The sequence below is a fragment of the Cucurbita pepo genome, chromosome LG01, assembly GCF_002806865.2.
Source record: "Cucurbita pepo subsp. pepo cultivar mu-cu-16 chromosome LG01, ASM280686v2, whole genome shotgun sequence".
Lineage (NCBI taxonomy): Eukaryota > Viridiplantae > Streptophyta > Magnoliopsida > Cucurbitales > Cucurbitaceae > Cucurbita > Cucurbita pepo.
The window spans coordinates 12509362-12533812 of NC_036638.1; the positions used below are offsets into that span (position 1 = coordinate 12509362).

General features: G+C 46.2%; 31 non-coding genes and 5 pseudogenes across 31 annotated transcripts; all 36 read left to right on the forward strand.

Annotated features, from left to right (window-relative positions):
- The first annotated feature begins 79 nt into the window (after positions 1–79).
- On the forward strand, positions 80–198 carry LOC111782638. The gene has a single exon (XR_002813166.1). It is a non-coding gene; the product is annotated as a 5S ribosomal RNA (ribosomal RNA).
- A 286-nt stretch (positions 199–484) lies between these two features.
- Positions 485–603, forward strand: LOC111782780 (annotated as a pseudogene).
- Positions 604–841: 238 nt separating this feature from the next.
- LOC111782739 lies at positions 842–960 on the forward strand (annotated as a pseudogene).
- A 237-nt stretch (positions 961–1197) lies between these two features.
- On the forward strand, positions 1198–1316 carry LOC111782570. Its single transcript, XR_002813150.1, has one exon. It is a non-coding gene; the product is annotated as a 5S ribosomal RNA (ribosomal RNA).
- Positions 1317–1558: 242 nt separating this feature from the next.
- LOC111782678 lies at positions 1559–1677 on the forward strand. The gene has a single exon (XR_002813174.1). It is a non-coding gene; the product is annotated as a 5S ribosomal RNA (ribosomal RNA).
- A 216-nt stretch (positions 1678–1893) lies between these two features.
- Positions 1894–2011, forward strand: LOC111782810 (annotated as a pseudogene).
- A 213-nt stretch (positions 2012–2224) lies between these two features.
- LOC111783331 lies at positions 2225–2343 on the forward strand. Its single transcript, XR_002813352.1, has one exon. It is a non-coding gene; the product is annotated as a 5S ribosomal RNA (ribosomal RNA).
- A 227-nt stretch (positions 2344–2570) lies between these two features.
- LOC111782824 lies at positions 2571–2692 on the forward strand (annotated as a pseudogene).
- Positions 2693–2918: 226 nt separating this feature from the next.
- Positions 2919–3037, forward strand: LOC111782726 (annotated as a pseudogene).
- Positions 3038–3264: 227 nt separating this feature from the next.
- On the forward strand, positions 3265–3383 carry LOC111782344. The gene has a single exon (XR_002813098.1). It is a non-coding gene; the product is annotated as a 5S ribosomal RNA (ribosomal RNA).
- A 227-nt stretch (positions 3384–3610) lies between these two features.
- On the forward strand, positions 3611–3729 carry LOC111782355. Its single transcript, XR_002813103.1, has one exon. It is a non-coding gene; the product is annotated as a 5S ribosomal RNA (ribosomal RNA).
- A 413-nt stretch (positions 3730–4142) lies between these two features.
- On the forward strand, positions 4143–4261 carry LOC111782366. The gene has a single exon (XR_002813105.1). It is a non-coding gene; the product is annotated as a 5S ribosomal RNA (ribosomal RNA).
- A 547-nt stretch (positions 4262–4808) lies between these two features.
- On the forward strand, positions 4809–4927 carry LOC111782377. Its single transcript, XR_002813106.1, has one exon. It is a non-coding gene; the product is annotated as a 5S ribosomal RNA (ribosomal RNA).
- Positions 4928–5139: 212 nt separating this feature from the next.
- LOC111782388 lies at positions 5140–5258 on the forward strand. Its single transcript, XR_002813107.1, has one exon. It is a non-coding gene; the product is annotated as a 5S ribosomal RNA (ribosomal RNA).
- Positions 5259–5497: 239 nt separating this feature from the next.
- Positions 5498–5616, forward strand: LOC111782410. The gene has a single exon (XR_002813109.1). It is a non-coding gene; the product is annotated as a 5S ribosomal RNA (ribosomal RNA).
- A 287-nt stretch (positions 5617–5903) lies between these two features.
- On the forward strand, positions 5904–6022 carry LOC111782421. Its single transcript, XR_002813110.1, has one exon. It is a non-coding gene; the product is annotated as a 5S ribosomal RNA (ribosomal RNA).
- A 238-nt stretch (positions 6023–6260) lies between these two features.
- Positions 6261–6379, forward strand: LOC111782432. Its single transcript, XR_002813111.1, has one exon. It is a non-coding gene; the product is annotated as a 5S ribosomal RNA (ribosomal RNA).
- Positions 6380–6617: 238 nt separating this feature from the next.
- LOC111782443 lies at positions 6618–6736 on the forward strand. The gene has a single exon (XR_002813112.1). It is a non-coding gene; the product is annotated as a 5S ribosomal RNA (ribosomal RNA).
- A 167-nt stretch (positions 6737–6903) lies between these two features.
- Positions 6904–7022, forward strand: LOC111782453. Its single transcript, XR_002813115.1, has one exon. It is a non-coding gene; the product is annotated as a 5S ribosomal RNA (ribosomal RNA).
- Positions 7023–7238: 216 nt separating this feature from the next.
- On the forward strand, positions 7239–7357 carry LOC111782588. Its single transcript, XR_002813153.1, has one exon. It is a non-coding gene; the product is annotated as a 5S ribosomal RNA (ribosomal RNA).
- A 238-nt stretch (positions 7358–7595) lies between these two features.
- LOC111782459 lies at positions 7596–7714 on the forward strand. The gene has a single exon (XR_002813116.1). It is a non-coding gene; the product is annotated as a 5S ribosomal RNA (ribosomal RNA).
- Positions 7715–8001: 287 nt separating this feature from the next.
- Positions 8002–8120, forward strand: LOC111782532. Its single transcript, XR_002813134.1, has one exon. It is a non-coding gene; the product is annotated as a 5S ribosomal RNA (ribosomal RNA).
- Positions 8121–8380: 260 nt separating this feature from the next.
- LOC111782464 lies at positions 8381–8499 on the forward strand. Its single transcript, XR_002813117.1, has one exon. It is a non-coding gene; the product is annotated as a 5S ribosomal RNA (ribosomal RNA).
- A 238-nt stretch (positions 8500–8737) lies between these two features.
- On the forward strand, positions 8738–8856 carry LOC111782471. Its single transcript, XR_002813119.1, has one exon. It is a non-coding gene; the product is annotated as a 5S ribosomal RNA (ribosomal RNA).
- Positions 8857–9094: 238 nt separating this feature from the next.
- Positions 9095–9213, forward strand: LOC111782476. The gene has a single exon (XR_002813120.1). It is a non-coding gene; the product is annotated as a 5S ribosomal RNA (ribosomal RNA).
- A 238-nt stretch (positions 9214–9451) lies between these two features.
- Positions 9452–9570, forward strand: LOC111782631. The gene has a single exon (XR_002813165.1). It is a non-coding gene; the product is annotated as a 5S ribosomal RNA (ribosomal RNA).
- A 238-nt stretch (positions 9571–9808) lies between these two features.
- Positions 9809–9927, forward strand: LOC111782524. Its single transcript, XR_002813133.1, has one exon. It is a non-coding gene; the product is annotated as a 5S ribosomal RNA (ribosomal RNA).
- Positions 9928–10165: 238 nt separating this feature from the next.
- Positions 10166–10284, forward strand: LOC111782481. Its single transcript, XR_002813121.1, has one exon. It is a non-coding gene; the product is annotated as a 5S ribosomal RNA (ribosomal RNA).
- A 287-nt stretch (positions 10285–10571) lies between these two features.
- Positions 10572–10690, forward strand: LOC111782493. The gene has a single exon (XR_002813123.1). It is a non-coding gene; the product is annotated as a 5S ribosomal RNA (ribosomal RNA).
- A 238-nt stretch (positions 10691–10928) lies between these two features.
- On the forward strand, positions 10929–11047 carry LOC111782500. Its single transcript, XR_002813124.1, has one exon. It is a non-coding gene; the product is annotated as a 5S ribosomal RNA (ribosomal RNA).
- A 238-nt stretch (positions 11048–11285) lies between these two features.
- Positions 11286–11404, forward strand: LOC111782507. The gene has a single exon (XR_002813125.1). It is a non-coding gene; the product is annotated as a 5S ribosomal RNA (ribosomal RNA).
- Positions 11405–11642: 238 nt separating this feature from the next.
- On the forward strand, positions 11643–11761 carry LOC111782559. Its single transcript, XR_002813146.1, has one exon. It is a non-coding gene; the product is annotated as a 5S ribosomal RNA (ribosomal RNA).
- A 238-nt stretch (positions 11762–11999) lies between these two features.
- LOC111782512 lies at positions 12000–12118 on the forward strand. Its single transcript, XR_002813128.1, has one exon. It is a non-coding gene; the product is annotated as a 5S ribosomal RNA (ribosomal RNA).
- A 238-nt stretch (positions 12119–12356) lies between these two features.
- Positions 12357–12475, forward strand: LOC111782517. The gene has a single exon (XR_002813131.1). It is a non-coding gene; the product is annotated as a 5S ribosomal RNA (ribosomal RNA).
- A 238-nt stretch (positions 12476–12713) lies between these two features.
- Positions 12714–12832, forward strand: LOC111782548. Its single transcript, XR_002813144.1, has one exon. It is a non-coding gene; the product is annotated as a 5S ribosomal RNA (ribosomal RNA).
- Positions 12833–13074: 242 nt separating this feature from the next.
- On the forward strand, positions 13075–13193 carry LOC111782690. Its single transcript, XR_002813178.1, has one exon. It is a non-coding gene; the product is annotated as a 5S ribosomal RNA (ribosomal RNA).
- Positions 13194–24451: the final 11258 nt, after the last annotated feature.

The window sequence follows — 24451 nt, forward strand, 5'->3', positions numbered from 1 at the left end:
CAGCACGTACGTGCACCCACCGTTGCCTTGATCATGCCGTCCTGTATGCGTTAAATGCAATTTGTGCGCATTGCATGTCAGGTGCTTTCATACCACCACTAATGCACCGGATCCCATCAGAACTCCGCAGTTAAGCGTGCTTGGGCGAGAGTAGTACTAAGTTGGGTGACCACTTGGGAAGTCCTCGTGTTGCACCCCTTTTTATTATTTTTTTATTTCTTATTTCTTTTGCTCGTGTTGCACCGCTTTTTTTTTTTTATTTCTTATTTCTTTTTCTCGTTATTTCAATTTCTCCCCGTTCTTTTGTTCCTGTCTTTTCAACAAATGACAACCTCCCTCGCCCCCGCTCACGCCCATCAAGTTTCTTCTCTCCGACGTGTCCGCGCGGGCACCATCGGCCGTTCCTAGCACGTGCGTGCACCCACCGTTGCCTCGATCATGCCGCCCTGCATGCGTTAAATGCAATATGTGCGCATTGCATGTTAGATGCAATCATACCAGCACTAATGCACCAGATCCAATTACAACTTCGCAGTCAAGCGTGCTTGGGCGAGAGTATTACTAAGTTGGGTGACCACTTGGGAAGTCCTCGTGTTGCACCCCTTTTTTATTTTTTATTTCTTATTTCTTTTGCTCGTTATTTCAATTTCATTCCCCGTTCTTCTCTTTCTATCTTTACAAATGACAACCTCCCCTACCCCCGCTCACGCCCATCGCGTTTCTTCTTTCCGACGTGTCCGCACGGGCCCCGCCGGCCGTTCCCAGCACGTGCGTGCACCCACAGTTGCCTCGATCATGCAGCCCCGCATGCGTTAAATGTAATTTGTGCGCATTGCATTTTGGGTGCGATCATACCAGCACTAGTGAATCGTATCCCATCAGAACTCTGCAGCGAAGCGTGCTTAGGCGAGAGTAGTACTAAGTTGGGTGACCATTTGGGAAGTCCTCGTGTTGCACCCCTTTTTATATTATTTTCTATTTCTTATGTCTTTTGCTCGTTATTTCAATTTCTCCCCATTCTTTTGTTTCTGTCTTTATATGCAACATACCCCGCCCCCGCTCATGCCCATCGCGTTTCTTCTCCCGGACGTGTCCGCGCAGACCCCGCCGGCCGTTTCCAGCACGTGAGTGCACCCACCGTTGTCTCGATCATGCCGCCCCGTATGCGTTAAATGCAATTTGTGCGTATTGCATATAGGGTGCGATCATACTAGCAATAATGCACCGGATCCCATCAGAACTCCGCAGTTAAGCGTGCTTGGGCGAGAGTAGTACTAAGTTGGGTGACCACTTGGGAAGTCCTCGTGTTGCACCCCTTTTTATATTATTTTCTATTTCTTATGTCTTTTGCTCGTTATTTCAATTTCTCCCCGTTCTTTTCTTCCTGTCTTTCAACAAATGGCAACCTCCCTTGCCCCCGCTCACGCCCATCGCGTTTCTTCTCAACGACGTGTCCGCGCGGGCCCCGCCGGCCGTTCCCAGCAAGTGCGTGCACCCACCGTTGCCTCGATCATGCCGCCCCGCATGCGTTAAATGCAATCTGTGCGCATTGCATGTCGGGTGCGATCATACTAGCACTAATGCACCGGATCCCATCACAACTTCACAGTTAAGCGTGCTCGGGCGAGAGTAGTACTAAGTTGGGTGACCACTTGGGAAGTCCTCGTGTTGCACCCCTTTTTATATTATTTTCTATTTCTTATGTCTTTTGCTCGTTATTTCAATTTCTCCCCGTTCTTTTCTTCCTGTCTTTTCAACAAATGGCAACCTCCCCCGCCCCCGCTCACGTCCGCGCGGGCCCCGCCGGCCGTTCCCAGCACGTGCGTGCACCCACCGTTGCCTCGATCATGCCGCCCCGCATGCGTTAAATGCAATCTGTGCGCATTGCATGTCGGGTGCGATCATACCAGCACTAATGCACCGGATCCCATCAGAACTCCGCAGTTAAGCGTGCTTGGGCGAGAGTAGCATTATTTTTTATTTCTTATTTCTTCTGCTCGTGTTGCACCACTTTTTTTATTTTTTATTTCTTATTTCTTTTGCTCGTTATTTCAATTTCTCCCCGTTCTTTTCTTCCTGTCTTTTCAACAAATGGCAACCTCCCCCGCCCCCGCTCACGTCCGCGCGGGCCCCGCCGGCCGTTCCCAGCACGTGCGTGCACCCACCGTTGCCTCGATCATGCCGCCCCGCATGCGTTAAATGCAATCTGTGCGCATTGCATGTCGGGTGCGATCATACCAGCACTAATGCACCGGATCCCATCAGAACTCCGCAGTTAAGCGTGCTTGGGCGAGAGTAGTACTAAGTTGGGTGACCACTTGGGAAGTCCTCGTGTTGCACCCCTTTTTATATTATTTTCTATTTCTTATGTCTTTTGCTCGTTATTTCAATTTCTCCCCGTTCTTTTCTTCCTGTCTTTTCAACAAATGGCAACCTCCCCCACCCCGAGTCACGACCATCGCGTTTCTTCTCCCCGACATGTCCACGCGGGCCCCGCCGGCCGTTCTCAGCACGTGCGTGCACCCACCGTTGCCTCGATCATGCCGCCCCGCATGCGTTAAATGCAATCTGTGCGCATTGCATGTCGGGTGCGATCATACCNAGATCCCATCAGAATTCTGCAGTTAAGCGTGCTCGGGCGAGAGTAGTACTAAGTTGGGTGACCACTTGGGAAGTCCTCGTGTTGCACCCCTTTTTTATATTTCTTTTGCTCGTTACTTCAATTTCTCCCCGTCCTTTTCTTCCTTTCTTTACAAATGGCAACCTCCCCCGCTCGCACGCTCACGCCCATCGCGTTTCTTCTCCCCGACGTGTCCGCGCGGTCCCGGCCGATCGTTCCCAGCACGTGCGTGCACCCACCGTTGCCTCGATCATGCCGCCCCGCATGCGTTAAATGTAATCTCTGCGCATTGCATGTCGGGTGCGATCATTCCAGCACTAATGCACTGGATCCCATCAAAACTCTGTAGTTAAGCGTGCTAGGGCGAGAGTAGAACTAAGTTGGGTGACCACTTGGGAAGTTCTCGTGTTGAATCCCTTTTTTATTATTTTTTACTTCTTATTTTCAATTTCTCCCCGTCCTTTTCTTCCTTTCTTTACAAATGGCAACCTCCCCCGCTCGCACGCTCACGCCCATCGCGTTTCTTCTCCCCGACGTGTCCGCGCGGGCCCCGCCGCCCGTTCCCAGCACGTGCGTGCACCCACCGTCGCCTCGATCATGCCCACCCCGCATGCGTTAAATGCAATTTGTGCGCATGGCATGTCGGGTGCGATCATACCAGCACTAATGCACCGGATCCCATCAGAACTCCGCAGTTAAGCGTGCTTGGGCGAGAGTAGTACTAAGTTGGGTGACCACTTGGGAAGTCCTCGTGTTGCACCCCTTTTTTATATTTCTTTTGCTCGTTACTTCAATTTCTCCCCGTCCTTTTCTTCCTTTCTTTACAAATGGCAACCTCCCCCGCTCGCACGCTCACGCCCATCGCGTTTCTTCTCCCCGACGTGTCCGCGCGGGCCCCGCCGCCCGTTCCCAGCACGTGCGTGCACCCACCGTCGCCTCGATCATGCCCACCCCGCATGCGTTAAATGCAATTTGTGCGCATGGCATGTCGGGTGCGATCATACCAGCACTAATGCACCGGATCCCATCAGAACTCCGCAGTTAAGCGTGCTTGGGCGAGAGTAGTACTAAGTTGGGTGACCACTTGGGAAGTCCTCGTGTTGCACCCCTTTTTTATATTTCTTTTGCTCGTTACTTCAATTTCTCCCCGTCCTTTTCTTCCTTTCTTTACAAATGGCAACCTCCCCCGCTCGCACGCTCACGCCCATCGCGTTTCTTCTCCCCGACGTGTCCGCGCGGGCCCCGCCGCCCGTTCCCAGCACGTGCGTGCACCCACCGTCGCCTCGATCATGCCCACCCCGCATGCGTTAAATGCAATTTGTGCGCANTCTCCCCGTTCTTTTCTTCTTGTCTTTTCAACAAATGACAAGCTCCCCCGCCCCCGCTCACGCCCATCGCGTTTCATCTCCCCGACGTGTTCGCGCGGGCCTCGCCGGCCGTTCCCAGCACGTGAGTGCACCCACCGTTACCTCGATCATGCCACCCCGCATGCGTTAAATGCAATCTGTGCGCATTGCATGTCGGGTGCGATCATACCAGCACTAATGCACCGGATCCCATCAGAACTCCGCAGTTAAGCGTGCTTGGGCGAGAGTAGTACTAAGTTGGGTGACCACTTGGGAAGTCCTCGTGTTGCACCCCTTTTTATATTATTTTCTATTTCTTATGTCTTTTGCTCGTTATTTCAATTTCTCCCCGTTCTTTTCTTCCTGTCTTTTCAACAAATGGCAACCTCCCCCGCCCCCGCTCACGTCCGCGCGGGCCCCGCCGGCCGTTCCCAGCACGTGCGTGCACCCACCGTTGCCTCGATCATGCCGCCCCGCATGCGTTAAATGCAATCTGTGCGCATTGCATGTCGGGTGCGATCATACCAGCACTAACCGGATCCCATCAGAACTCCGCAGTTAAGACTGCGTGCTTGAGCGAGAGTAGTACTAAGTTGGGTGACCATTTGGTTAGTCCGTTGCACCCCTTTTTATATTATTTTCTATTTCTTATGTCTTTTGCTCGTTATTTCAATTTCTCCCCGTTCTTTTCTTCCTGTCTTTTCAACAAATGGCAACCTCCCCCGCCCCCGCTCACGTCCGCGCGGGCCCCGCCGGCCGTTCCCAGCACGTGCGTGCACCCACCGTTGCCTCGATCATGCCGCCCCGCATGCGTTAAATGCAATCTGTGCGCATTGCATGTCGGGTGCGATCATACCAGCACTAATGCACCGGATCCCATCAGAACTCCGCAGTTAAGCGTGCTTGGGCGAGAGTAGTACTAAGTTGGGTGACCACTTGGGAAGTCCTCGTGTTGCACCCCTTTTTTATTTTTTATTTCTTATTTCTTTTGCTCGTTTTTTCAATTTCTCCCCGTTCTTTTCTCTCTGTCTTTTCAACAAATGGCAACCTCCCCCGCCCCCGCTCACGTCCGCGCGGGCCCCGCCGGCCGTTCCCAGCACGTGCGTGCACCCACCGTTGCCTCGATCATGCCGCCCCGCATGCGTTAAATGCAATCTGTGCGCATTGCATGTCGGGTGCGATCATACCAGCACTAATGCACCGGATCCCATCAGAACTCCGCAGTTAAGCGTGCTTGGGCGAGAGTAGTACTAAGTTGGGTGACCACTTGGGAAGTCCTCGTGTTGCACCCCTTTTTTATTTTTTATTTCTTATTTCTTTTGCTCGTTATTTCAATTTCTCCCCGTTCTTTTCTTCCTTTCTTTACAAATGGCAACCTCCCCCGCTCGCACGCTCACGCCCATCGCGTTTCTTCTCCCCGACGTGTTCGCGCGGGCCCCACTGGCCGTTCCCACCACGTTTGTGCACCCACCGTCGCCTCGATCATGCCCACCCCGCATGCGTTAAATGCAATTTGTGCGCATGGCATGTCGGGTGCGATCATACCAGCACTAATGCACCGGATCCCATCAGAACTCCGCAGTTAAGCGTGCTTGGGCGAGAGTAGTACTAAGTTGGGTGACCACTTGGGAAGTCCTCGTGTTGCACCCCTTTTTATTATTTTCTATTTCTTATTTCTTTTGCTCGTGTTGCACCCCTTTTTTTATTTTTTATTTCTTAGTTATTTTGCTCGTTATTTCAATTTCTCCCCGTTCTTTTCTTCCTTTCTTTACAAATGGCAACCTCCCCCGCTCGCACGCTCACGCCCATCGCGTTTCTTCTCCCCGACGTGTCCGCGCGGGCCCCGCCGCCCGTTCCCAGCACGTGCGTGCACCCACCGTCGCCTCGATCATGCCCACCCCGCATGCGTTAAATGCAATTTGTGCGCATGGCATGTCGGGTGCGATCATACCAGCACTAATGCACCGGATCCCATCAGAACTCCGCAGTTAAGCGTGCTTGGGCGAGAGTAGTACTAAGTTGGGTGACCACTTGGGAAGTCCTCGTGTTGCACCCCTTTTTTATTTTTTATTTCTTATTTCTTTTGCTCGTTATTTCAATTTCTCCCCGTTCTTTTCTTCCTTTCTTTACAAATGGCAACCTCCCCCGCTCGCACGCTCACGCCCATCGCGTTTCTTCTCCCCGACGTGTCCGCGCGGGCCCCGCCGACCGTTCCGAGCACGTGCGTGCACCCACCGTCGCCTCGATCATGCCGCCCCGCATGCGTTAAATGCAATTTGTGCGCATTGCATGTCGGGTGCGATCATACCAGCACTAATGCACCGGATCCCATCAGAACTCCGCAGTTAAGCGTGCTTGGGCGAGAGTAGTACTAAGTTGGGTGACCACTTGGGAAGTCCTCGTGTTGCACCCCTTTTTTATTTTTTATTTCTTATTTCTTTTGCTCGTTATTTCAATTTCTCCCCGTTCTTTTCTTCCTTTCTTTACAAATGGCAACCTCCCCCGCTCGCACGCTCACGCCCATCGCGTTTCTTCTCCCCGACGTGTCCGCGCGGGCCCCGCCGACCGTTCCGAGCACGTGCGTGCACCCACCGTCGCCTCGATCATGCCGCCCCGCATGCGTTAAATGCAATTTGTGCGCATTGCATGTCGGGTGCGATCATACCAGCACTAATGCACCGGATCCCATCAGAACTCCGCAGTTAAGCGTGCTTGGGCGAGAGTAGTACTAAGTTGGGTGACCACTTGGGAAGTCCTCGTGTTGCACCCCTTTTTATATTATTTTCTATTTCTTCTGTCTTTTGCTCGTTATTTCAATTTCTCCCCGACGTGTCCGCGCGAGCCCCGTCGGCCGTTCCCAGCACGTGCGTGCACCCACCGTTGCCTCGATCATGCCGCCCCGCATGCGTTAAATGCAATCTGTGCGCATTGCATGTCGGGTGCGATCATACCAGCACTAATGCACCGGATCCCATCAGAACTCCGCAGTTAAGCGTGCTTGGGCGAGAGTAGTACTAAGTTGGGTGACCACTTGGGAAGTCCTCGTGTTGCACCCCTTTTTATATTATTTTCTATTTCTTATGTCTTTTGCTCGTTATTTCAATTTCTCCCCGTTCTTTTCTTCCTGTCTTTTCAACAAATGGCAACCTCCCCCGCCCCCGCTCACGTCCGCGCGGGCCCCGCCGGCCGTTCCCAGCACGTGCGTGCACCCACCGTTGCCTCGATCATGCCGCCCCGCATGCGTTAAATGCAATCTGTGCGCATTGCATGTCGGGTGCGATCATACCAGCACTAATGCACAGGATCCCACCAGAACTCCGCAGTCAAGCGTGCTTGGGCGAGAGTAGTACTAAGTTGGGTGACCACTTGGGAAGTCCTCGTGTTGCACCCCTTTTTTATTTTTTATTTCTTATTTCTTTTGCTCGTTATTTCAATTTCTCCCCGTTCTTTTCTTCCTTTCTTTACAAATGGCAACCTCCCCCGCTCGCACGCTCACGCCCATCGCGTTTCTTCTCCCCGACGTGTCCGCGCGGGCCCCGCCGACCGTTCCGAGCACGTGCGTGCACCCACCGTCGCCTCGATCATGCCGCCCCGCATGCGTTAAATGCAATTTGTGCGCATTGCATGTCGGGTGCGATCATACCAGCACTAATGCACCGGATCCCATCAGAACTCCGCAGTTAAGCGTGCTTGGGCGAGAGTAGTACTAAGTTGGGTGACCACTTGGGAAGTCCTCGTGTTGCACCCCTTTTTATTATTTTCTATTTCTTATTTCTTTTGCTCGTGTAGCACCCCTTTTTTTATTTTTTATTTCTTATTTCTTTTGCTCGTTATTTCAATTTCTCCCCGTTCTTTTCTTCCTGTCTTTTCAACAAATGGCAACCTCCCCCGCCCCCGCTCACGCCCATCGCGTTTCTTCTCCCCGACGAGTCCGCGCGGGCCCCGCCGGCCGTTCCCAGCACGTACGTGCACCCATCGTTGCCTCGGTCATGCCGCCCCGCATGCGTTAAATGCAATCTGTGCGCATTGCATGTCGGGTGCGATCATACCAGCACTAATGCACCGGATCCCATCAGAACTCCGCAGTTAAGCGTGCTTGGGCGAGAGTAGTACTAAGTTGGGTGACCACTTGGGAAGCCCTCGTGTTGCACCACTTTTTATTATTTTCTATTTCTTATTTCTTTTGCTCGTGTTGCACCCCTTTTTTTATTTTTTATTTCTTATTTCTTTTGCTCGTTATTTCAATTTCACCCCGTTCTTTTCTTCGTGTCTTTTCAACAAATGGCAACCTCCCCCGCCCCCGCTCACGTCCGCGCGGGCCCCGCCGGCCGTTCCCAGCACGTGCGTGCACCCACCGTTGCCTCGATCATGCCGCCCCGCATGCGTTAAATGCAATCTGTGCGCATTGCATGTCGGGTGCGATCATACCAGCACTAATGCACCGGATCCCATCAGAACTCCGCAGTTAAGCGTGCTTGGGCGAGAGTAGTACTAAGTTGGGTGACCACTTGGGAAGTCCTCGTGTTGCACCCCTTTTTTATTTTTTATTTCTTATTTCTTTTGCTCGTTATTTCAATTTCTCCCCGTTCTTTTCTTCCTTTCTTTACAAATGGCAACCTCCCCCGCTCGCACGCTCACGCCCATCGCGTTTCTTCTCCCCGACGTGTCCGCGCGGGCCCCGCCGACCGTTCCGAGCACGTGCGTGCACCCACCGTCGCCTCGATCATGCCGCCCCGCATGCGTTAAATGCAATTTGTGCGCATTGCATGTCGGGTGCGATCATACCAGCACTAATGCACCGGATCCCATCAGAACTCCGCAGTTAAGCGTGCTTGGGCGAGAGTAGTACTAAGTTGGGTGACCACTTGGGAAGTCCTCGTGTTGCACCCCTTTTTTATTTTTTATTTCTTATTTCTTTTGCTCGTTATTTCAATTTCTCCCCGTTCTTTTCTTCCTTTCTTTACAAATGGCAACCTCCCCCGCTCGCACGCTCACGCCCATCGCGTTTCTTCTCCCCGACGTGTCCGCGCGGGCCCCGCCGACCGTTCCGAGCACGTGCGTGCACCCACCGTCGCCTCGATCATGCCGCCCCGCATGCGTTAAATGCAATTTGTGCGCATTGCATGTCGGGTGCGATCATACCAGCACTAATGCACCGGATCCCATCAGAACTCCGCAGTTAAGCGTGCTTGGGCGAGAGTAGTACTAAGTTGGGTGACCACTTGGGAAGTCCTCGTGTTGCACCCCTTTTTTATTTTTTATTTCTTATTTCTTTTGCTCGTTATTTCAATTTCTCCCCGTTCTTTTCTTCCTTTCTTTACAAATGGCAACCTCCCCCGCTCGCACGCTCACGCCCATCGCGTTTCTTCTCCCCGACGTGTCCGCGCGGGCCCCGCCGACCGTTCCGAGCACGTGCGTGCACCCACCGTCGCCTCGATCATGCCGCCCCGCATGCGTTAAATGCAATTTGTGCGCATTGCATGTCGGGTGCGATCATACCAGCACTAATGCACCGAATCTCATCAGAACTCCGTAGTTATGCGTGCATGGGCGAGAGTAGTACTAAGTTGGGTGACCACGTGGGAAGTCCTCGTGTTGCACCCCTTTTTTATTTTTTATTTCTTATTTCTTTTGCTCGTTATTTCAATTTCTCCCCGTTCTTTTCTTCCTTTCTTTACAAATGGCAACCTCCCCCGCTCGCACGCTCACGCCCATCGCGTTTCTTCTCCCCGACGTGTCCGCGCGGGCCCCGCCGACCGTTCCGAGCACGTGCGTGCACCCACCGTCGCCTCGATCATGCCGCCCCGCATGCGTTAAATGCAATTTGTGCGCATTGCATGTCGGGTGCGATCATACCAGCACTAATGCACCGGATCCCATCAGAACTCCGCAGTTAAGCGTGCTTGGGCGAGAGTAGTACTAAGTTGGGTGACCACTTGGGAAGTCCTCGTGTTGCATTCCTTTTTTTATTTTTATTTCATATTTCTTTTGCTTGTTATTTCAATTTCTCCCCGTTCTTTTCTTCCTTTCTTTACAAATGGCAACCTCCCCCGCTCGCACGCTCACGCCCATCGCGTTTCTTCTCCCCGACGTGTCCGCGCGGGCCCCGCCGACCGTTCCGAGCACGTGCGTGCACCCACCGTCGCCTCGATCATGCCGCCCCGCATGCGTTAAATGCAATTTGTGCGCATTGCATGTCGGGTGCGATCATACCAGCACTAATGCACCGGATCCCATCAGAACTCCGCAGTTAAGCGTGCTTGGGCGAGAGTAGTACTAAGTTGGGTGACCACTTGGGAAGTCCTCGTGTTGCACCCCTTTTTATTATTTTCTATTTCTTATTTCTTTTGCTCGTGTTGCATTCCTTTTTTTATTTTTATTTCATATTTCTTTTGCTTGTTATTTCAATTTCTCCCCGTTCTTTTCTTCCTGTCTTTTCAGCAAATGGAAACCTCCCCCGCACCCGCTCACGCCCATCGCGTTTCTTCTCCCTGACGAGTTCGCGCGGGCCCTGCCGGCCGTTCCCAGCACGTGCGTGCACCCACCGTCGCCTCGATCATGCCCACCCCGCATGCGTTAAATGCAATTTGTGCGCATGGCATGTCGGGTGCGATCATACCAGCACTAATGCACCGGATCCCATCAGAACTCCGCAGTTAAGCGTGCTTGGGCGAGAGTAGTACTAAGTTGGGTGACCACTTGGGAAGTCCTCGTGTTGCACCCCTTTTTTATTTTTTATTTCTTATTTCTTTTGCTCGTTATTTCAATTTCTCCCCGTTCTTTTCTTCCTTTCTTTACAAATGGCAACCTCCCCCGCTCGCACGCTCACGCCCATCGCGTTTCTTCTCCCCGACGTGTCCGCGCGGGCCCCGCCGACCGTTCCGAGCACGTGCGTGCACCCACCGTCGCCTCGATCATGCCGCCCCGCATGCGTTAAATGCAATTTGTGCGCATTGCATGTCGGGTGCGATCATACCAGCACTAATGCACCGGATCCCATCAGAACTCCGCAGTTAAGCGTGCTTGGGCGAGAGTAGTACTAAGTTGGGTGACCACTTGGGAAGTCCTCGTGTTGCACCCCTTTTTTATTTTTTATTTCTTATTTCTTTTGCTCGTTATTTCAATTTCTCCCCGTTCTTTTCTTCCTTTCTTTACAAATGGCAACCTCCCCCGCTCGCACGCTCACGCCCATCGCGTTTCTTCTCCCCGACGTGTCCGCGCGGGCCCCGCCGACCGTTCCGAGCACGTGCGTGCACCCACCGTCGCCTCGATCATGCCGCCCCGCATGCGTTAAATGCAATTTGTGCGCATTGCATGTCGGGTGCGATCATACCAGCACTAATGCACCGGATCCCATCAGAACTCCGCAGTTAAGCGTGCTTGGGCGAGAGTAGTACTAAGTTGGGTGACCACTTGGGAAGTCCTCGTGTTGCACCCCTTTTTTATTTTTTATTTCTTATTTCTTTTGCTCGTTATTTCAATTTCTCCCCGTTCTTTCTTCCTGTCTTTTCAACAAATGGCAACTTCTCCCGCCCCCGCTCACGCCCATCGCGTTTCTTCTCCCCGACAGGTCCGCACGGACCCCGCCGGCCGTTCCCAGTACGTGCGTGCACCGACCGTTGACTCGATCATGCCCCCCCGCATGCGTTAAATGCAATTTGTGCGCATTGCATGTCGGGTGCGATCATACCAGCACTAATGCACCGGATCTCATCAGAACTCCGCAGTCAAGCGTGCTTGGGCGAGAGTAGTACTAAGTTGGGTGACCACTTGGGAAGTGCTCGTGTTGCACCCCTTTTTATTAGTTTATTTCTTATTTCTTTTGCTCGTTATTTCAATTTCTCCCCGTTCTTTTCTTCCTTTCTTTACAAATGGCAACCTCCCCCGCTCGCACGCTCACGCCCATCGCGTTTCTTCTCCCCGACGTGTCCGCGCGGGCCCCGCCGACCGTTCCGAGCACGTGCGTGCACCCACCGTCGCCTCGATCATGCCGCCCCGCATGCGTTAAATGCAATTTGTGCGCATTGCATGTCGGGTGCGATCATACCAGCACTAATGCACCGGATCCCATCAGAACTCCGCAGTTAAGCGTGCTTGGGCGAGAGTAGTACTAAGTTGGGTGACCACTTGGGAAGTCCTCGTGTTGCACCCCTTTTTTATTTTTTATTTCTTATTTCTTTTGCTCGTTATTTCAATTTCTCCCCGTTCTTTTCTTCCTTTCTTTACAAATGGCAACCTCCCCCGCTCGCACGCTCACGCCCATCGCGTTTCTTCTCCCCGACGTGTCCGCGCGGGCCCCGCCGACCGTTCCGAGCACGTGCGTGCACCCACCGTCGCCTCGATCATGCCGCCCCGCATGCGTTAAATGCAATTTGTGCGCATTGCATGTCGGGTGCGATCATACCAGCACTAATGCACCGGATCCCATCAGAACTCCGCAGTTAAGCGTGCTTGGGCGAGAGTAGTACTAAGTTGGGTGACCACTTGGGAAGTCCTCGTGTTGCACCCCTTTTTTATTTTTTATTTCTTATTTCTTTTGCTCGTTATTTCAATTTCTCCCCGTTCTTTTCTTCCTTTCTTTACAAATGGCAACCTCCCCCGCTCGCACGCTCACGCCCATCGCGTTTCTTCTCCCCGACGTGTCCGCGCGGGCCCCGCCGACCGTTCCGAGCACGTGCGTGCACCCACCGTCGCCTCGATCATGCCGCCCCGCATGCGTTAAATGCAATTTGTGCGCATTGCATGTCGGGTGCGATCATACCAGCACTAATGCACCGGATCCCATCAGAACTCCGCAGTTAAGCGTGCTTGGGCGAGAGTAGTACTAAGTTGGGTGACCACATGGGAAGTCATCGTGTTGCACCCCTTTTTATTATTTTCTATTTCTTATTTCTTTTGCTCGTATTGCACCCCTTTTTTTATTTTTTATTTCTTATTTCTTTTGCTCGTTATTTCAATTTCTCCCCGTTCTTTTCTTCCTGTCTTTTCAACAAATGGAAACCTCCCCCGCCCCCGCTGAAGCCCGTTCCTAGCACGTGCGTGCACCCACTGTTGCCTCGATCATGCCGCTCCGCATGCGTTAAATGAAATCTGTGCGCATTGCATGTCGGGTGCGATCATACCAGCACTAATGCACCGGATCCCATCAGAACTCCGCATTAAAGTGTGCTTGGGCGAGAGTAGTACTAAGTTGGGTGACCACATGGGAAGTCCTCGTGTTAAACCCCTTTTTATTATTTTCTATTTCTTATTTCTTTTGCAAATGTTGCACCCCTTTTTTTATTTTTTATTTCTTATTTCTTTTGCTCGTTATTTCAATTTCTCCCCGTTCTTTTCTTCCTTTCTTTACAAATGGCAACCTCCCCCGCTCGCACGCTCACGCCCATCGCGTTTCTTCTCCCCGACGTGTCCGCGCGGGCCCCGCCGACCGTTCCGAGCACGTGCGTGCACCCACCGTCGCCTCGATCATGCCGCCCCGCATGCGTTAAATGCAATTTGTGCGCATTGCATGTCGGGTGCGATCATACCAGCACTAATGCACCGGATCCCATCAGAACTCCGCAGTTAAGCGTGCTTGGGCGAGAGTAGTACTAAGTTGGGTGAATTAAATGGACAGTTTTACTTGCATGGCCCGGTTGCTGGCCATTTTGAGTTATGACGTGCATCCTTGTCGATATGTTATGGCAGATTCATAAACGTATAAAATGAACAATAATTAGAATTATCATAGAGCCCGAAGAGTGCTTTGTTGAAATCTCAAAGTGGTGAAATGTGGAATAAAAAATTTGTGTAAGCAAAATTTAAGGTCAAAACGGCCATATTTTGGGATGAAGGGTTGGGCAAGCCGCCTTCGGCGACTTGCCAGCGTGTAGATCTCAAAAAGTTACATAAAATGAAAAAAAAAATCATCTAATTTGATTAATCGATGTCAAAGTTATGACGTTTTAAAGTTTCAACTTAACTCTAAGATAATATGGAGAGCATTAAATGCACCGATTCACTTAAATTTTTGTTTTCTCGTACCCACGATGTTATAGATCGTGGAAAAACGTATGAAAACGAGTACTCATATAGCAAAAACAAAGTTGTATCGAGCAATTTATGTTGTTCGAAATGTTTTTTAAGAGGGTACTCGATTGCGAATTGCTCAAACCTGTACAGCAGAGAGTAAAGTAAGATGCAAAACGGAGCCGTGAATTTTATCAGTTTTTATTTCTCTCCTTTCATTATTATATAGACGGTAGTTTTGAAGTTATAGTGTACATAACGAATAATATCTACTATGTAGGATTTTTTTACTCTTTTTTTTATTTAAACTTGTTCAGATTCAGCACAATATTTGTCGTAGTCTCAATCTAAATGAGAACATGTAAAATGGTGCAAAGTATTAGATTTTTCTATATATTTTAATGTACCCAAACTTAAAATATGGCTTAACTCTTTCTTATATTATATTATCCAATTAGATTTTTTAGTCATATTTTATTTTATGGAATTACTTTTCTCGGTGAACTTACAATTTGATGGGATCTAGTCTTCTTAAACCCATAAGAACTTTAGGACCAATGTCTTCAGGACCAATATCTTCCTAATACGAACTTAAGAATCCATAATTTATAACTTCCCTATAGACTTTTCTAGATAGAAAGTCATCCATCTCTATAACCCAGCTCAAGACATGCCCTACCACGTCTATATAGACTTTTCTAGGTAAGTATGTTGCTAATATAAATTTAAGTATTCTCTTAAATTTTAAGGACTTTGGTTGAACTATTTTTGGGCTACTTGTTCAAGTTAGACCTATGATGACACTTGAGGTACCTACAAGTAACCCTAAATTTTCTTTCATGATAGATCATGGTGTCAAAGAAGAAGAGCACAACCTACTGCGATCATTAGAGGAAGATGTAGAAGGTAAGCCTCTGAAAATTTCATTGAACGGTCATTCGAGGTAGAGATTCCCTAGGCCTAAGTACAAAACACAGAGACACAGACCCAATAAGAGCCTATTCCCAGTCAGGCTGCACCTCCAGTCTAGACAACTATCACGTTCACTTTGAGGCCTTGTAGTCCTTCATAAGGATGATGATGGAAACTCAACATGCAGGGTAGTGCATGCTATCTGAGCTAGTCAAGTATCACATTCTCCCAGTGAGTTTCAAGGGACCACGAAAGAGTCATGATTCTTAAGAGACTTTAAGAACTTCGATCCATCCACGTTTGATAGAGGCAAGGTAGATCTCGTGGTAGTGAGACATAGCTAGAAGCAATAGACATAGCTAAAATCTACAAGGTTCACTGCGCCACTTATAAGTTAAAGGACATATGCACATTTGTTTGTGCCATGCACCAAATTTAGGAGGAGTTCCTGAGCCTCAAACACGGAAGTAAGACATTAGAAGAGTATGCCTGGAGTTCACTAGGTTATGCAAGTTCACGTTAGAACTAATTGATACAACAAAAGAAGAAGATCTTTCATTTTATTACGGGTTTAAGGGAGGACATCTAAGGGCCTATGGCGGTTCGTACATCCAGTTTAAGGGAGGACATGCAAGTATCCACTATCGCAAGTAGCAAGTAATAAGTAAATTATCGATTGCATAGAGAACCTATTTTGTTTAGTTACTTTTGTTGCTGAAAATTAAGTGATTTTTTAGTATCATTCAAATGTGCATTAATGAGCTTAAACTACTTAAACAAATTTATGCAGAGTGTCAATTACGATAGAAAAATAGAGAGCAATGAGAAAATCAATAATAATGAGGAAGGTTCGGCTAGGAGAGTTTAAATAGATAAGTTGTTGAAATTTGTGGTGGATTTTATCTCCTTTTGATAAATTCTCAAGCGCTCTTTGAGGATCATGCATGGTGATTACTTTCATAATCGTTTTGTAATTTCTATTAACAAGAATTATTTCAAACCCTTCAATTACCTTCAAATATCCATGCAATCAAACTAAAGTAGTAAGAGAATTTTCTTGCTCTCTTCTTTCGAATAAGAGAAGAACCATGTATCTAAAGATAGTGGAATTCAGTGAGTGACTAAATTTGAAAGAAATTTAGTATACGTAAAAATAGAGTTTTGAGAGAATTTCTCAAAGTTTTTCAAGAAGACTTTCCATGTACCTTGATTACTCTATTTATAAAGTGATATTTGCATGTTCATGCAAATTTGAGATTACCAAATTTTGACACTCAAAATTCCACTCAAATTTGGGATTATGTGGCAAGCATGCAAGTTTGAATTAACAAAATTTTGACACTCATAATTCCACTCAAATTTGTGGGGTTTATTTGACAAACATGTAAGTGGCCGAACTGCATGCCATCAGTGCAGATGAACCGAACACCTTCGCCAAGTTAGAAAGAAACCCGTGCTGGTTGAAGGCAATGCAGGAGAAGATGACATCCATCACCAAGAACTAGACGTGGAGTCTGGAGGATATGCCGCTGGGACACCGAGCCATAGGGCTCAAATGGGTCTTCAAACTGAAGCGCAACGAAAAAGGAGAAGTTGTGAATCACAAGGTCTATCTGGTGGCGAAGGGCTACGTCCAGAAGCAAGGAGTGGACTTCGAAGAGGTATTTGCGCCAGTGGCAAGGTTAGAATTCATCCGTCTCTTGCTGGCAATTGCGGCACATTACTCTTGGGAGGTTCACCATATGGACGTGAAGTCTTCTTTCCTTAATGGAGAGCTGAAGGAGACCGTCTACGTCAGACAACCACCTGGCTTCCTGGACAACGACAACCCCGATAAGGTACTACGCCTGCACAAGGCCCTCTACGGGCTTCGACAAGCCCCACGAGCCTGGAACGCGAAGCTCGACAGTACCCTACTGTCACTGAAATTCAAGCGCTGTGCCTCTGAGCATGGCATGTACACGCACGGCCATGGCAAGCAGCGACTGATCATGGGAGTGTACGTCGATGACCTCATAATCATTGGAGGTGATGTGGAAGTCCTCGAAAGGTTCAAGAAGGAGATGTCAAAAAACTTTGAGATGAGCGATCTCGGCGTGCTCAGCTACTACCTCGGCATTGAAGTGCAACAGAACTCTACCGGCATCTCCATCTGCCAAAGTGCATACGCGAAGAAGCTGCTGGACACAACTGGGCTTGTGGATAGTAATCCTACAAGGACGCCAATGGAGGCACGGCTCCAACTAAGGAAGGCCGGCACTACGACGACAGTCGACTCCACCAATTACCGTAGCATTGTCGGGAGTCTGCGCTATCTGGTAAACTCTCGTCCTGATCTTGCTTATTATGTTGGATATGTGAGCAGGTCTAGTGGCTGTCAAGCGCATCTTGCGCTATGTAGCCGGAACCAGAGGCTGGGGTGTAAGATACTGTCAAGCGCATCAAGCTGGTCGGCTACAGAGNTTGATGATCGTAAGAGCACCAGTGGAATGATCTACTTTCTCTCAGGCGGCGCGATCTGCTGGCAATCAACAAAATAGAAGGTAGTTGCTTTGTCTTCCTACGAAGCAGAATACATCGCCGCTTCGATGGCAGCAACACAAGGGGTTTGGCTTGTGNTTGAGGCCTATGTTGTATGTCCCATATAGAACGGCCATTCTTGCCATATAAGGATAAATAATTTGGTACTTGAATCTTTCGGGAAATGAATTGAATTGGAATATGAGTATGATATAGCGAAGAGCTTCAATNACCAATGCTATACGTAGACAACAAAGCTACGATCTTCCTGATAAAAAATCCAGTTTTGCACGACCGGCGNTTGTTTGAGAATCAATCAAGTACTTTCGAAGGTCTCATCTACCAGTTTTTTCGTCGACATTTTCCTCCGAATTGCCAGAGTCAACACGTGAGCATAAGCCACACTACCGATCACCTTGAGATGAGAAATTGCAGGCTTTTGTCTTCTCCAAGCCTCTTGTGGTGTTTGATCATCTAACTTCGCATGTGGACATCGATTCTGTACGTAGATGGCACATTGCACGACTTCTGCCCAAAATTCCTTCTGCATCCTTTTGCTCTTAAGCATTGAGCGAACCATGTCGAGAATTGTCTAGTTCTTTCTCTCGGCCACACCATTTTGCTGAGGGGTGTACGATGCGGTTAGAAATCGCCTTATGCCTTGCTCCTAGCAGTACTCGCCACCTCTATCGGATCGTACAACTTTGATGTGTCTACCAGTTTCCTTCTCCACCTTTGAACTTTTTAACCACCTCGAATGCCTCGGATTTTCCTTTCCGAAAATAAGCCCAAGTTTTCCATGAGTAATCATCGATAAAGGAAATAAAATACTCCTTTCCGCTGAAAGACTCGAGGTTAATTGGTCCACATATATCTGTATGGATCAACTCGAGGGGTTGTTTAGCCCAAAGTTCAGCCTTCTTTTGAATTGAGGTTCTCGCATGCTTGCTGAGCATGCATTCTTCACAAAATTTTCCTTCAAAGTCCATGTTTGGTAGCCCATGTACCATATTCATCTTCGCTAACTCCTTTAGGTCGCCATGATGTAGTTGACCAAAACAGAGATGCCAGAGTGATGCCTTGTCTTCTACATCAACTCTCAAACAGTTTTCTCGTATGCTTCTTAAGTTCAATTTGTACATTCGATTTCTTCCTATCTCGACTCGAGCAACCAAACGCTATTTCTTATCCTTCAGGTGTAGCAGGCGATCTTTTAGGAATATCGAGTAACCTTTTTCTATGAGTTGCCCCATACTCAATATGTTGGTCTTGAGGTCTGGTACGTAATAGACATCTTGGATTAACCCCATCACACCATCCTTCAGGTGTAGCAGGCAGTCCTTTATAGCACTGAATGTTTGATCAGCCACCTCTTCCTCTATTGTGTCTTCTTCCACGCCAATTTGCTTGGCTCAACAGTCTCTTCTCATTATTGATTTCTTCGTAATTGTTGCCTTGACCACCTCGACCATTCCCGCGGCTTCCAGGACCTCTACCTCAAATCTTTTGTGAGTAGAGTGCCTTTTCATCATTTATCAATGCCTTCGTCTGAAGCGCTTGATCGAGTGGTTCCTCCTTCTTTTTCTTACGTTGCTCGTGCGCCTCGAGAGAACCGGCAAGCTCATCGACTGTGAACTTTGACAGGTCCTTCGACTCTTCTATTGCACATACGACATTCTCGAAGTTGTCTGTTAACGACCTCAAGATTTTCTTCACAACCCGCGTCTCGGGTAACATTTCTCCGTTTTGATTTAGTTGATTCGTCATGGTTTGTACACGTGTAATATAGCAAGAGTCTGGAGACGCACCTGCTTGACTCAGTCGGTTCCTTTGAACACCTTTTTTAGAGTGTCCCACACTTCTTTTGAAGTAATTGCCCTTGCAATCTTCTCAAAGCCCGACTCGTCAACAGCTCGGAATAGCATGTATAATGCTGCCTTATCCTTTGATCGTGCTTCCTTTAGCGCCTTGTTTTGTGCTGTCGTATAACCCGTGGTATCCTTCGGTTCTTCGAAACCTTCTTCGACCACCTCCCATGCGTCTTGCGAATCGATAAGAGCTTCCGTTTGGATGCTCCAATTCTCGTAGTTCGCCTTCGTGAATCGTGGTAGCGGCATTTGTCCCATCATGTTCACCATCGGCTCTGATACCAATTTGTAGAAAATAAATTTGCTATGATACCAATTTGTTGAATGTAAATTTGCTCTGATGCCAATTTGTTGAAATTAAAAGTTGCTCCGATACCAACTTGTAGAAAATAGACCATCGCTCTGAAACTAACTCGTTTAGATAACTCTCACGAAACTATGAAGGGGTGTCGAGAGGGGAGAGACAAGGAGACAAAGAATTCTCAAAAGTCTTTCTATTACACACTGTACTTTAACTCAAACAAGTTTGCTATTTTTCTTCTTTTGCTCTCTTGCTACTCTCTCTTATTCTCTACTTTTACAACGATAAGTAAAACCTATTTATAAGTTTTCCTAAAGCTAAAATTGGCCATAAGTACCCAATATTTTTTCTCAACCCATAAGTCACTCCTTTCTTAAATTAGGTATGAACTTTTGACTGAATTAAAAACCAAAAACTTCATAACTACTTTTTTTTTCTCTCTCTCAATTAAGTTTATTTTACAACAAAGACAGTCTTTCTAAATGGAAATCTTGAAGAGACTATCTATATGGCTCAACCAGAGGGGTTCATTGAACAGGATCACGAGCAAAAGGTTTGCAAGCTTAAAAGATCCATTTATGGGTTGAAGCAAGCATCTCGATCTTGGAATATAAGGTTTGATACTGCGATCAAATCTTATGGCTTTAAACAAAATGTTGACGAACCTTGTGTTTACAAGGAGATACTCAACTCTACAGTAGTTTTTCTAGTGTTGTACGTTGACGATATCCTACTCATTGGGAATGATGTGGGATTTCTGACTGACATTAAGCATTGGCTAGCGACACAATACCAAATAAAATATTTGAGAGAGGCTCAGTTTGTTCTTGGAATCGAAATTGTTCTGAATCGCAAGAACAAAACACTAGAATTGTCTCAGGCATTGTACATCGACAAAATGTTGGTTCGATATAAGATGCAGAACTCCAAGAAAGGATTATTACCTTCCAGACATGGAGTTCATTTATCGAATGAACAAATTCCTAAGTCACCTCAAGAAATTGAGGATATGAGACATATTCTCTATGCATTAGCAGTCGGTAGTCTAATGTATGCCATGTTGTGTACTCGACCCGACATATGCTATGCTGTGGGAATTGTCAGCAGATATCAGTCCAATCCAGGACATGCTCATTGGACTGTCGTTAAAAATATCCTCAAGTTTCTTAGGAGAACTAGGGACTATATGCTAATGTACGGCGCTAAGGATCTGATCCTTATAGGGTACACTGACTCAGATTTTCAGACCGATATCGATTCGAGGAAATTGACATAAGGATCTGTTTTCACTCTGAACGGAGGAGCAATAATATGGAGAAGCATAAAGCAAGGTTGCATTGTTGATTCCACCATGGAAGCTGAGTATGTTGCTGCTTGTGAAGCAGCGAAAGAATCAGTATGGCTTAGGAAATTCTTAACTGTTTGGAAGTCGTTCCAAATATGCATAACTGATTTGGAAGTCATTCCAAATATGCATAGCTGATTTGGAAGTTGTTCCAAATATGCATCTGCCTATCACTCTTTATTGTGATAATAGTGGAGTAGTTGCAAATTTTAAAGAACCAAGAAGTCATAAGCGAGGAAAACATATTGAGCGCAAATATCATCTCATAAGGGAGATTGTGCAACAACGAGATGTGATCGTCACACAGATAGCTTCAGAGCACAACGTTGCTGATCCATTTACAAAGCCCCTCACGGCTAAAGTGTTTGAAGGGAACCTAGTGAGTCTAGGACTACGAGTTATGTAATCTAGGACAAGTGGCAGAAAATGCATGGGTAGTGATGCCCTAGTTCATTGTATTTATGTCTTTCTCTCTACTCAACATTATAAAACCCCACTAGAGTTTGGGTTTTAGTCCAAGTGGGAGTTTGTTCGGTTTTATGTCCTAAAACTCATAGTTTGTAAACAAAAACATATTCTGTTTTCAATAAAGTTATTATTGATGTTTTTTCAGTAAAGATTGTTATTGAATAAAGTGAATATTACGATCATTAATCTAAATATAATAAACTAAGAACACTCTGGCTATAGTATGATTACTTGAACTAAATGAAGAGACATAAGAGTGGATCAAGTTAGTATATAGTCAAAATGATCTATAGTATAGGGATAAGGCTGAGTACCTTATTCTGGGAACACTATGGATGCGACCACTTTTGTATATGATATAAACAATGTGATCACTAAATTGTACATGTGAAGACATGTGAGTGGGGGCGTCCTATGCAATGAGTATTGCATAAGATCGGACCATGAAGAAAATCACTCTCACTTTTTAATGCCATTTACTCTTGAGACTGATTTTTTCATTCGATGACCTAGGTAACTCGACCTTAATCCTGAGCTAACTATGAACTCCTGTTTATTCGGAATTGTCCTTAGATTTGCATGGGTGAGAGTGGTCCGAGTTCGGCGACTCAATAAGCCTCCCATTTCACGGGTAAGACTGCGTGAATAGCTGGGGATATAGGGTGTAGTTACTCTAGGGCAACATGCAAGTGGAACATGGGAATCTCATGGTGCAACCTAGTGGTGGAGACCATAGGACATGTTGATATACTTCCTTCTCCCACTTACTATAAGTATTTTCTCTATTCACCTTGTTATTGACTCATGCAAATACCTTCCGAATGGAGGCCGCTCCCGGGGCGACACAAGGCCGAGCATGAATCTCATGGTGTGAATTTTTCAGAGAGCGTAAAAAGACAACGATGTATCTCATATACCTTTTTCCTCCCACTAAGTATTTTAGACGGTTGGGTATACTCATTACTTAGGTATATTCCGGCTAATTAAATATAACCAACCCTTAAAAGTGTTGAACCGGACCCCAACCAACAGAAAAACACCCAAACTGCCTCTTCCATCTTCTTCTTTAGTTCAACTTGCTTTTGTTTTCATTATCCATCAATTACAACCTAAAATGGACTCTAATAACTCCATAAAAATTGCATACCTTTCTTCACCCATTAAAGCCCATACACACTAGGCCAATTACAATAATTGTATCAAATGAAAGCATACAAAAATTGCCAAAACCTTAAAAATCCAATTTAGCAACCACAAAATTTCATTCATCAAATGGTACCCACATGCTCAAATTAATGTAAATAAAGTGCCTAAAACTTCTCTGATACCAATTGATGGTGTTAATATAACACATACGGAACCAATTTGGATTTTAGGCACTCTAAGTACATCAATTATAATAAATTAGCTTGCATGTTCAAAAGCATTATAACTCAATGAGTTTGAATACTAACCTTTTGTAGTTTAAATTCTTTTTTCCTCACGAACCGATTTTGAACCACCACTAGTGTATTCCCAACTATAATCAGACCTTTGAACGGAATTGTGGAATCCAGCGAGTGACTAAATTTGAATGGAATTTAGTATATGTAATGAGAGAGTTTAGAGAGAATTTCTCAAAGTTTTTCAAGAAGACTTTCCATGTACCTTGATTACTCTATTTATAGAGTGATATTTGCATGTTCCAAATTTTGACACTCAACATTCCACTCAAATGTGTGGGATTATGTACCAAACATGCAAATTTGGTTAAACCATATATTGACACTCAATATTCCACTAACTCAAACATGGATTTTTCCACTACGTGAATGTCAACATTTTGACTTTCTTTATTTTAATTCAACAATTAATTTAAATAACTGANCCATTAAAGCCCATACACACTAGGCCAATTACAATAATTGTATCAAATGAAAGCATACAAAAATTGCCAAAACCTTAAAAATCCAATTTAGCAACCACAAAATTTCATTCATCAAATGGTACCCACATGCTCAAATTAATGTAAATAAAGTGCCTAAAACTTCTCTGATACCAATTGATGGTGTTAATATAACACATACGGAACCAATTTGGATTTTAGGCACTCTAAGTACATCAATTATAATAAATTAGCTTGCATGTTCAAAAGCATTATAACTCAATGAGTTTGAATACTAACCTTTTGTAGTTTAAATTCTTTTTTCCTCACGAACCGATTTTGAACCACCACTAGTGTATTCCCAACTATAATCAGACCTTTGAACGGAATTGTGGAATCCAGCGAGTGACTAAATTTGAATGGAATTTAGTATATGTAATGAGAGAGTTTAGAGAGAATTTCTCAAAGTTTTTCAAGAAGACTTTCCATGTACCTTGATTACTCTATTTATAGAGTGATATTTGCATGTTCCAAATTTTGACACTCAACATTCCACTCAAATGTGTGGGATTATGTACCAAACATGCAAATTTGGTTAAACCATATATTGACACTCAATATTCCACTAACTCAAACATGGATTTTTCCACTACGTGAATGTCAACATTTTGACTTTCTTTATTTTAATTCAACAATTAATTTAAATAACTGATTTCAAATCAAAATAATATTAAATGATTAATTAAACAATTTAATTAATATTTAATATTAAATTAAATGTCAATCCCAATCACTTTCCGNTCTCTGATACCAATTGATGGTGTTAATATAACACATACGGAACCAATTTGGATTTTAGGCACTCTAAGTACATCAATTATAATAAATTAGCTTGCATGTTCAAAAGCATTATAACTCAATGAGTTTGAATACTAACCTTTTGTAGTTTAAATTCTTTTTTCCTCACGAACCGATTTTGAACCACCACTAGTGTATTCCCAACTATAATCAGACCTTTGAACGGAATTGTGGAATCCAGCGAGTGACTAAATTTGAATGGAATTTAGTATATGTAATGAGAGAGTTTAGAGAGAATTTCTCAAAGTTTTTCAAGAAGACTTTCCATGTACCTTGATTACTCTATTTATAGAGTGATATTTGCATGTTCCAAATTTTGACACTCAACATTCCACTCAAAT